A 9,877-nucleotide genomic window follows, 5' to 3' on the forward strand; every position below is an offset into this window, starting at 1 on the left:
TCAGTATTCTTGTTCTATAACAATCATTGGTTATTCTGCTTAATTTTACTAATTAGAATCCTTGATATTCAAATCAAGATGGGAAGGGGCAAGGGGTTTTCCAAGCAGCATGACTAGTGTCCATGACGGTTTCCTTAACTTCTTAAAACAAAACATAGAAAAATGCAGTAGCTGGGTGATGAGGTGTCCATGGTTCTTTGGTTTAAAACAATGCATAGAAAGATTCAGTAATTTCCTAGTGAGGTCTCTATAGTTACTCATTAAACTTAACAATCCTAACTTATACATTTTACTTTTCAGTTTTCTATCTAACTTTTCTACTTGATTACATCTTGATTATTTTGTCAAAGTTTTGTAACAATATTGGGAGACTGCAGTTAGGTTATTACATTTATAGTACATATCTTGGCCCATTGACAACAAAAACGTGTGTTAGCCCATCAAGGTCATTGAGGTGGCAGGAAGAGCCAGTTACGGTGCAGGAAGATGTGCATGAGAGCCTACTGGCCTGCATGGATTTAGGGATTCCAGGTCACCACTAGCCACTGCTAAACCCTCTTCATGCTTGAGGGTGCTGTGCCAGTAGCTTTAATCCCAGTTCTGAGCATTGCCTACTGCGAGCAGCATGTACTTGATCAAGACAAAGCTTAGCTAAACAGTCACACTATTTAAATCAAATGGAAAAAAAGAAGTTTATGCCCATTTTTTTTTTTTTGCTTTTTGTTGCCTTTGTGGTTTGGGCTTATGTTGCTGGCTTGGCTTGGTATGAATAAGGTTGAAAGGAATGAGTAACTATGGTCTCATCTGAAATAAAACTTTCAGGTACAAGGTTAACCTATGACTTAAACTGCGATGGTTTAATCTGTTAGAAAATATTAGATTGACATTTATGTCCTGTCGCCGTTGTGTTTTTCATGTGATGTTACACTCCGAGTGCCGGATTAACATCTGAGGAACTGTTTCCGTAACACAAAATTTTACAGTGTTTTCAAAAGAAAGGTGTTTATCTGAATGTTTCGCAGACAGGGAAACACAGGCAGAAAGGCATTAAATGACTTGACAAGGTCATCCAGAAAAATCAGTAATGAAACGGGGAATGCAACGTGGGCCTCCTAGCTGCCAGTTGCCTTCTCTAATCACTGCTTCCCCAGGAGGATTTCTCAAATTGCGCTTGTCAAACATTCAGAATTGGCCTGTAGACTTGGGACTTTCTTGGGAACTACAGAAGCAGCTAAATATTATTGTCAGAAAAAGGTAGTATGAGTACATGTATTGAATCTATTTTCCCCTAATTCAGCTGAAGTTCTGTAGAAAATGTTGTTTTTTGCAGCATCTTCTAGTGTCTAGTTTCCAAGAGTGATTTCTGGCAGATGTGCTGAAGGCTTCTGCAGGAGGAAAACAAAATCTCAGTCTTTAACCAAAAAATACATTTCAAAATGTGGTTTTGAAAGAGGCAGAAGTAAATCAAGAGCATCAGATATTCCCATCAAATCCTTTAAAAATAACTTTAAAATAAATCCTTTTAATAAAATGAATCCTTTAAAAATAAGTTATTGAAATGGCACATGAAGGAGTTACTAGGGGACATAAAGCCAGGTGCAGTGTTTAGAAGGCTATACAAATTCTCTTTAATTTTCTGATCACAGGTTTTTGCTCGACCAGAGCCTACTGGTTTGCTTTTAGTTTTTGGACGTGAATGTATTATGCTTTTACATGCGTACAAAGTAAGGTGTGAACCAGGAGAAATGAGCATTGCATGAAGAACGATACGCAAGCTCTTGCTGATTCTGATTTCTTTGGGGAATTGCATGATTAGTTCTGTATTCAGAGAATAGACGTGTAGGAAGATGGTTAAAATGTTGTGGGTTTTTTTTTGTAAAAGGCTAGAGAGGTTGCCAACTTTTTAAAATTGCAGAATAGAATGCAGAAGGAGAGTGGTAGGTGAGCCTGACATTAAAATGTGTTTCATCAGAGATGAGATAGCAAATCCCATGTGCGTGCCGAGGGTTTATCATTGTGGCGTCTGCTTGAGACCTCGCAGACTGCAGTGGTAAAAGCCAATTCTCGCACTGCAGAAGTACAGAGTCCTGTTAATAATTAGAGAAACTCTGCCAGAAGCAGAGGGATCCGTGCAGGAAGAAAGAGCCATTCTGTTCTGGCATAACATGGATTTGATAATGTGCTAATAATTTTTATATGTGTAACAGTTGATTTTGGTACTAGGCGTTTTGCTGAGCCGTCTATGTTATTGATTTTTAATAGTAATGATGGTGATAACAGCAATAATAAAATCGTATTATTGTAAGTTTATTGTCAAGTGTGAGTGTAGATTTGCCACAAGTACAAAAGATACACTGGAGTAACTTATACAAATTGGACAAATAATGTATTAACAAAATAGAGGCTACCAGATGCATGAAATGGATAAAATAAGCAACAAAAGCTACGTTTTAGAAATTCTGGAGGTTTCCCTATGACACTGGCAACTTACTGTCTGCTCCTACCCAGCTGTGTTAAAGGGATAAATAGGATTATGCACAGTGGCATAAATAACAGCCTAGTGAAAACATTATATTCAGAATACTTGATTTATTGCTTTGATTTTTATAATAAACAGTGTTACCTTATGTTTTAGTTGCTTTGTTAGTAGTTGTGAGACTTCCTGCCTGACTGGTGGGTTCATTCCATTAATCGGCGTTCCACGTAGTTAGTCGTACCTACTTTCACCTGAACGTGATCTGGCAGTGGGCAACCTCACTGCTCAGATCTCTCAGGGCTAATGAAATTACAGCATCTTGGTATTTAATTATTGCATAGCGGTTCTGTACCCGTCACAAGAATGTCTTCATCCAGTTCTGTCAACATAGGTCAGCATGAGGGAGAGAAACTTAAGAGTTTTCTTACACAGAAGTGTGAAGCCAAGGGCCACATGGTGTTCTGGGCTCTGGTATGATGGCCTCTGCTGTCCTGAGGAGCATCAGACGTTCACACACCTGTTAGGAAACCTCATTCCCCAGCTGCTGTGAACAGCAGTCACTGACTTTTACTTGGTGGTTTTACCCTCTTTCACTTTTTTCCTTGCCAAAATCTACCCCTTGCAATGAGCTTTATGTTTTTAAGTGAAAACCAGAAACCAAATCAGTGCATTTCTGGCTGAATGTACTTTGAGTATTGTTGTAAGGTAGGGGTGAAGTCTGCTGACTTGTATCAGCCATCAAATTGGCTCTTTTCTCTTCAGTGGCCATATCAAGATTAAGGTTGGCTTGAGAATCCACCGTTTAAGCACCACAAGAATCGAAGGGTCGTTCCAGCTCAGTGTCTTCCGGAATTTTGAACACCTGATCGTTCTCATTTTCCAAAGGAAAAAGATTTTCTCCATTGAAGTCTTTGATTATCCCTTTTTTTTTTTCCAGAAGTTATTCAGTTTTAGTGTGTCTCCAGAAATTGATTCCATAAGTTCATGTGTTGTTTCTGTTTATCTAATGGTGACATTCCTAATCTTTAAATTAGTAGCTGGATATAGATGTCAAGAATGTCTGTCTACACAAGATCTGTGTGGCTGGTGTGCAGAAGAAGAAAGAGCCCTGTGCCAGTTCTTTTGGGAACAGCCAGTGATGGAGAGCAGAGCTTGTCCGCAGTCAGCAGGGACACACAAAAGACTGAATTTGCGTGAAGACAACTTAATGATGGCTTTGGCCTCGCTGTGTTTTCGAGTCTCTGCTCCGTAAAGCCTTAGACTTTTTCTAGGGAAGATCACATTTATTCCAAGCATAATTTTTTTCGCATTCTCTTTCTTTTAAGATTTCTAACTTTAGCACTCGTGGCACAGATGAAGGAGCTTCTGCCTCGCAGATTTTCCATTTACATTAAGAAAACCCACCTACAAACACCCTTCACTGTCAGTGCATCCATCTTGCTGAGTGCCTTTCATTTTCCATGACCTTGAAAACATAAGGGCGTTTATTAATTAATTCAAATTTACAGATGGGTGCAGGGGAGAATTGCAGATTGGAGATAAGTAATTTGTTGTATGCCCCTTATTTGATGAGGATTGTAGGAGGAATAGTCCTCAACATTGCCAAGATTTCCCATCCCAATCAACTATGTTTTTCATTTAACCACTGGTTAAATAATGACCCTAGCAGGAAGAGAAGAGTCTGGACTTAGATTAATGATTGTGAACTGATTTCCTGACAGTCTTGGATATGGACAGGAGCTCTAATTGTCTCTGCTTTTTTAACTCTTGCACAGATAAACTCTGGATGTTTCCTAATGTAAACCTGTATATACTATTATAGAAGCAGCAACAATAGAAGGGACTTCTGAGTGGTACACAACTCTGTCAAAGTTTGTTTCTGCCCAAACATATACCAGACCATTAAGAGATTTTGTAAAGAAAAAAATACATTTTTTCCCCCTCAGGCTGCATTTAACTGGTTTTAGCAGTTCTTGCAGTGAGCTTGTAGGGGAAAATACCTCTGTGATTTTCTCTTTAAGTCTCAAGCCCAAAGCTGATGTCACCAAGAGTTACGTGTGCGTAGAGAAGGAAGAAAATACGTCTCGAACTTTTGTGCATTCTCAAAGAACAATGTTCTCTCCCTACCACCCACCTTAATTCTGAATTCTCTCTCTAGTCTACTGATTATCATATGTTCAACCTAGGACTTAGTGAAGCAGGTGAATAGAGGACTCTGAATATGTCTACTTAGTGTAATATATCTGTGCCTCTTTCTCCATGCCTGAATAGAATAGAGTAGAATAGAATAGAAAGAATAGAAGAGAATATTTCAGTTGGAACAACCCACATTAGAACCCCTTAGAGTTGAATGATAGGTAAGTCCAAGACTCAAAGTATCCTATTCCAAATACACAGCCATTTAAAGTAGAGAAAAATCTTTTCTAGCTGTTAATTAGATGAGATTTCGTCATGGAACTGAACAGTTGCTATGCCTTCCGATAAAAAGTATACGATGTGGTACACTTAAACCCACCTACCACGTTCAGCTGTCCCTCTGACATGTGACCTGGAATATGTGCCACACGAGAAGGAGCCTCTGGTCCCCTGAATCCCACGCTGTTTAGGAAGCAAGCAGCAGAATGCTAATAAATTTAATTTACTTGCTTAATCTCCCCTGTGTTTTGTATTAATATGAATAGCATTACAGGAGCAGGGATGTGCTTATATAACAAAATGTTCTCCTTCAGCTTAAGGTTAATATAATTGCTCATATTTACCACACATGAAATGGAGGTCTTAGTCTCCTGCAGCAGGATACAAGTAACTTCCATGAGAGTTAGTTATATTCTATGCCAGGAGGCTGTGGGCCAGGGAATGGGGTATCAAGTATTTGTAGTTTCCCCAAAGCCTGTAATAGTAGATACTGAGGACGTTCCCATCTCACTAAAGATGACAGAATCAGTATGTGTAGAAGAAGAATATCGATCAGAAGTGTGCAGTGTTGCACAGGAAATCTTTATTTGCTCTAATAGCCTGAAACAAAAATTAAAGAGCTGTTCTTTCTCCAGCCCTCAAAGACTTCTGCTTTGATATTGGATGGCATATGGTGCAGTGTAGAAGTTACACTCTATTGTAATGTACACTTTGGTTTTCTTGTTAATTAAAATATATGAGATTCATCATATTTTCCTGTCAGCGCTTTGGGTCAGGTTAATTGTTAATACAGTAGGCAACCGCTTAGTTCAGTCTAATTTTGTAGCTGCATGAAAACTGAGAGGTATCTATTGTCATTCTTTGCAGAACCTGCGTGTGATTTCCATCGTCCAGCAAATTCACAGCAGAACGGTTTTGCCAGCTTCAGCTGATTTCTTCTTGATATTGTTTGACAGAAGGTAAGAGTGAGAGCCTTTCTCAGCCTTATTTGCTGTTGTTCCACAAGACCTGAATAGACAGGGACACAAATAAACACAATCTTAGTTGTTATTCTCAGCAAAAAAATCAAGTGTGATAGATGGAATGCCATTTGTGATAAAAGATATTTTGTTTCCATATCTTAGCATTCCGGAGATAAGGTATTTGGCTTATCTCAGTGGAACATGCAGATGTCTCACATTAATCAAGAAAAATGTAATTTTTAAGAGACATTTCTGCTACCTGATCAGAAGTGAGGTTTAGAGTCACAATGGAAGGTTGAAGACCATTCTAAAGCTGCTTTTTCTCCTCATGCTGCAAAGCAGTGTTTGCAAAAGCAACCCTTTTCCAAAAAACATTTTCTTGGCTCCACTACATTCGTTATAAGGTAGATATAAAAATGTCTTAATTACAACAGTGCTAATGTCAAATAATTGGTTTGTGTCTGTGCTTTAAGAGGCTGGCAGAGCATATTTTAACTTGAAGGGTAAAGGACTGAAGGGGAATGGTTTTAGATTGCGCTAACATTTACAGTGCCTCAGAGTCTGTTCCATATTCTGTGTAGTTTGACTCTCTGATTGAAAGCCACTGCTTTAGAGAATCTACACAGCAGAGAGAACTTTGCTTTTCAGTGTAAGTGCAGACTCATGCTTGCAAGTATTGCTGAGCACTCTCCATATTGAGCAGAAGTGATCCTTTAAATCTGTCTGGGTTTTTCATTGACATTCAAAGCAGCATAGCGAGATGATGCAATCTGTTGCCTTTCCTCTGCAGCAGGTGTAAGTTTTGTAAGACTGGTGTTCCTTAAGGTTTTGAAAAGCAAAGACGAGTAGGCCATATTTCTTATCTCTTTTCTGAGAGTTTCTTGTAAAACAAAGGAAAATATCTTATTTTGTATGTTTAAACGTTTTATTCTTTTTAAGAAAAATGTATAAAAATACAGAACACATATCTGACTGTACAGCAGCTCACAATTCATTTGTGGGCCTCTTTGCCATGGGGTGTTGTGAATGCCGAAAGTTTACATGGATCTGAAAAGTAATTAGACAAATAGAAGAGAATAAGATCCGTGATGGAGTGTTAAATACAGAGATAGCCCTTATAATCAGAAAGGCCTTGAGCCATAGCTTGCTAGAAGCTTTGAGAGTATAGCAAGGAAATGTTTTTACAGGATTTTCCTGTTCTTACACTTTTTCCCAGAGATCTACTATTATTTAGTCTTCCCATTATTCCCTCCGTGAAAATTCCCTCGTGAAAGTAAGCACCTTATTTCTCCCTCCTTCCCTCCAAAAAGCAGGGAGAGAGGTGCAGGAAACAGAGACCAGGAAGAAGTACAAACCCAGATGAGTTTAGGGAACCACAAATGAACAATAGAGAAAGTGGTGAGGGTTAAGGAGTCAAAAATACAGGGGCAAGAAAACAGATGTGGACACTGAGTGAAATGCCCCCAAGAGTGCCCGCAGCTCCCTCAAGGTATCCAGCTCACGGTCACTTCCTGGTGTCACAGAGGGCAAGCCTGGCAAAGATCAAGGCTGACAAGGAAGTCTTGCAACTTAGTGCAGCTTTGAATGGGGTGAATATAAATCAAAATAGGGTGGAAACAGCTGAAGGGATGCAGCCTGGCACACTGAATCTACGCGTGTGGTCTCCCTCTTTCTCAGAGGAAACATGAGTCAGGAGGCCCTGTGAACTTCATCACAACCATGCCTCCTGGCTGCTGTTGGAGACTGCACTCTAGCTGAACAAATCTTTGGTCTGCACTTCTGTGTCTGTTCTTGTACTATATGAACCTTTTATTACTTGAAAATTATGCTTTTCCTGTTGCTTCTTTGAATAATGGAAACCTTACAGAAGTGTATGCTACATTAGCCATGCATAATGTGCAGGAAATCACTTCAGGTACAAAATTCAGGCCCCAATCTTTATCAATAGTACAGTTTTGAAAAAATGCTATTTTATTCACCCTTTGAAAAGGGCTGAATAAAATCCCTTTATTCATTCTTTAAAAAAAAATCCGGACAAACCAAACTAGAAGAAACTCTCAACCTATCGTACACAGCAGCTGGGGAACTAGAATTTTGTGAATTTTGCACACATGCACACACATTATTCATTCCACCAGCGTGCATGCATCCATCCTCTGTCTCTTACCTGCTTTAATAACAAGCCTTCCAGAACCAAGAACACATGTCCTGAAACAAGTAACTTCTGTCAGTTACTCAGTTGCTAGGTGACTTTTTCCAGACTTGCCAAATCCCTCCAGCCCAGGAACCACTTGTCAGTATTTAGTATATACCATGAAGTGCCACTCAACTTTCAGATACTTAGCTCTGAACTCAGCTCATCTCATACAACTTTGTCACAGAGTTGTTATTTTCATGAAGAAGGATTTCCAAATTATTCCCTGTTGTCAGAATGCAAACAGACAAAACTGGGTAAATTCTCAGCTACGTGAAATCTGCCAGGAGACAGCCATTAGAATCACTCTGTCATACGCTTTAAACTCACATTTTTGTCTTGCCTTAAAATGGCTGTACCTTTGTGAGAATAACCTCCAGCACCAGAGGGCCAACTCCTGATTCAGCTGGTGGTGCCAGGGCATGGGGGATGGCATCTTGCAGTGTTAACATGGACAGTAGGATAGGGAAAAAGTACACGACAGCTGGCGGTTTTCTGTAGATCAGAAGAGATTCTTTTGCAGTTTAACTGGTTTATACTGTGTGTCACAGCGCAGGCACTAGCTAATCTGAGAGTTGCACATCACGCACCAGCAGTGGTTTAGGTAACAGTTCCTCGTAGCCCCTACCTGTGGGCCAGAGAAGAAATTGGGTAAGAAGTACATAAAACAGATAATCTTGACGTGATTCAGAATACAGAGTGTCTTTGCCTGTTATATGAAATATAAGTGTAACTCCATGTTGCTGTAATAGGAAATATGAGAACAATGGCCCCTTACATTCATAATGCTGACTGATTGAGCTCGGGGACTTAAACTGTCTGGAATTTTCTGCCATTAAAGCATGTTCAAAAGAATCTTTTCACTACACAATATCTTTGATCAGTTTTTTAAATGTTCTATCATCTGCTCATAAATATGTAAATGAAGAATATTTTCTCCCTAACTATGTATCTGAAAAAATTCTAATCAAGAATTGGTAGGTGAGAGTTAAGGGTGTACTTTGGCGATGAACAAATTTGTAATGCCTGAGCAGGATAATGTGTTTGCTTTTTCCATGAGCTCTATGGGATACTTTACAACGAGATGAAAGACTTGGCCCTGCCCTAAGTTCAGATGGAATTAGCACCAGCAAGCAGCTACCCCCGACTCCATTAAGGCCATCTTGGTTGCATTTTATAGACACTGATGGACAAGTTTAGCATCAGCATCAGTTCATAAGCCAGCTCATCGCCTCTATTGTTCTAAGATGACAGTGGGCTTAGACACTCATAGTGTGCGCATAATATTTTCCCAGCTCTAGTTTGCAAGCGTAAGGGCTAGAAATAAAACCTTTTTACGAGAAAGATGGGAGTATCTGTTAACGATGTGACACTAAGAACTGAGGACCTCAGCGTACATTATCGTCTCTAAAGCTTAATCTGGGTCATGTGCCAGAGGGATGATGATATTATTATTGAGGTGTGATTGGAAGAGTATGGAAGAATAGTCAAGAAAGAAATGTCCAAAAAGGAGTGAAAGTCAAATAAATAGAAAGCAAAATACTTCTCTATCTAGGCACTTCAAAATGCTCTCTGAAAGAGTATGAAGATCCAGAAGACACTCACAAGTCATTGCTGATTAAAGAGAACAAGTCAGGGAGTTCAGGTTCCAACTGATGACTTTTCTTATATGAAAGTTTACAAATTCCATTACACTCATGTTAACTTCAGAATTGTTCTTGCTAACTTTCTCCATTGAAGTGCATTGCTTGAAACTTGATAAAATAGAAAAAGTAATTATAAATTTGGCTCAGAGACAGACAGGAGCTACATCTGGTTGAATCTGTGGCT

Source organism: Tauraco erythrolophus, chromosome 14 (genome assembly GCF_009769465.1).
Source record: "Tauraco erythrolophus isolate bTauEry1 chromosome 14, bTauEry1.pri, whole genome shotgun sequence".
Taxonomy (NCBI): Eukaryota; Metazoa; Chordata; class Aves; order Musophagiformes; family Musophagidae; genus Tauraco; species Tauraco erythrolophus.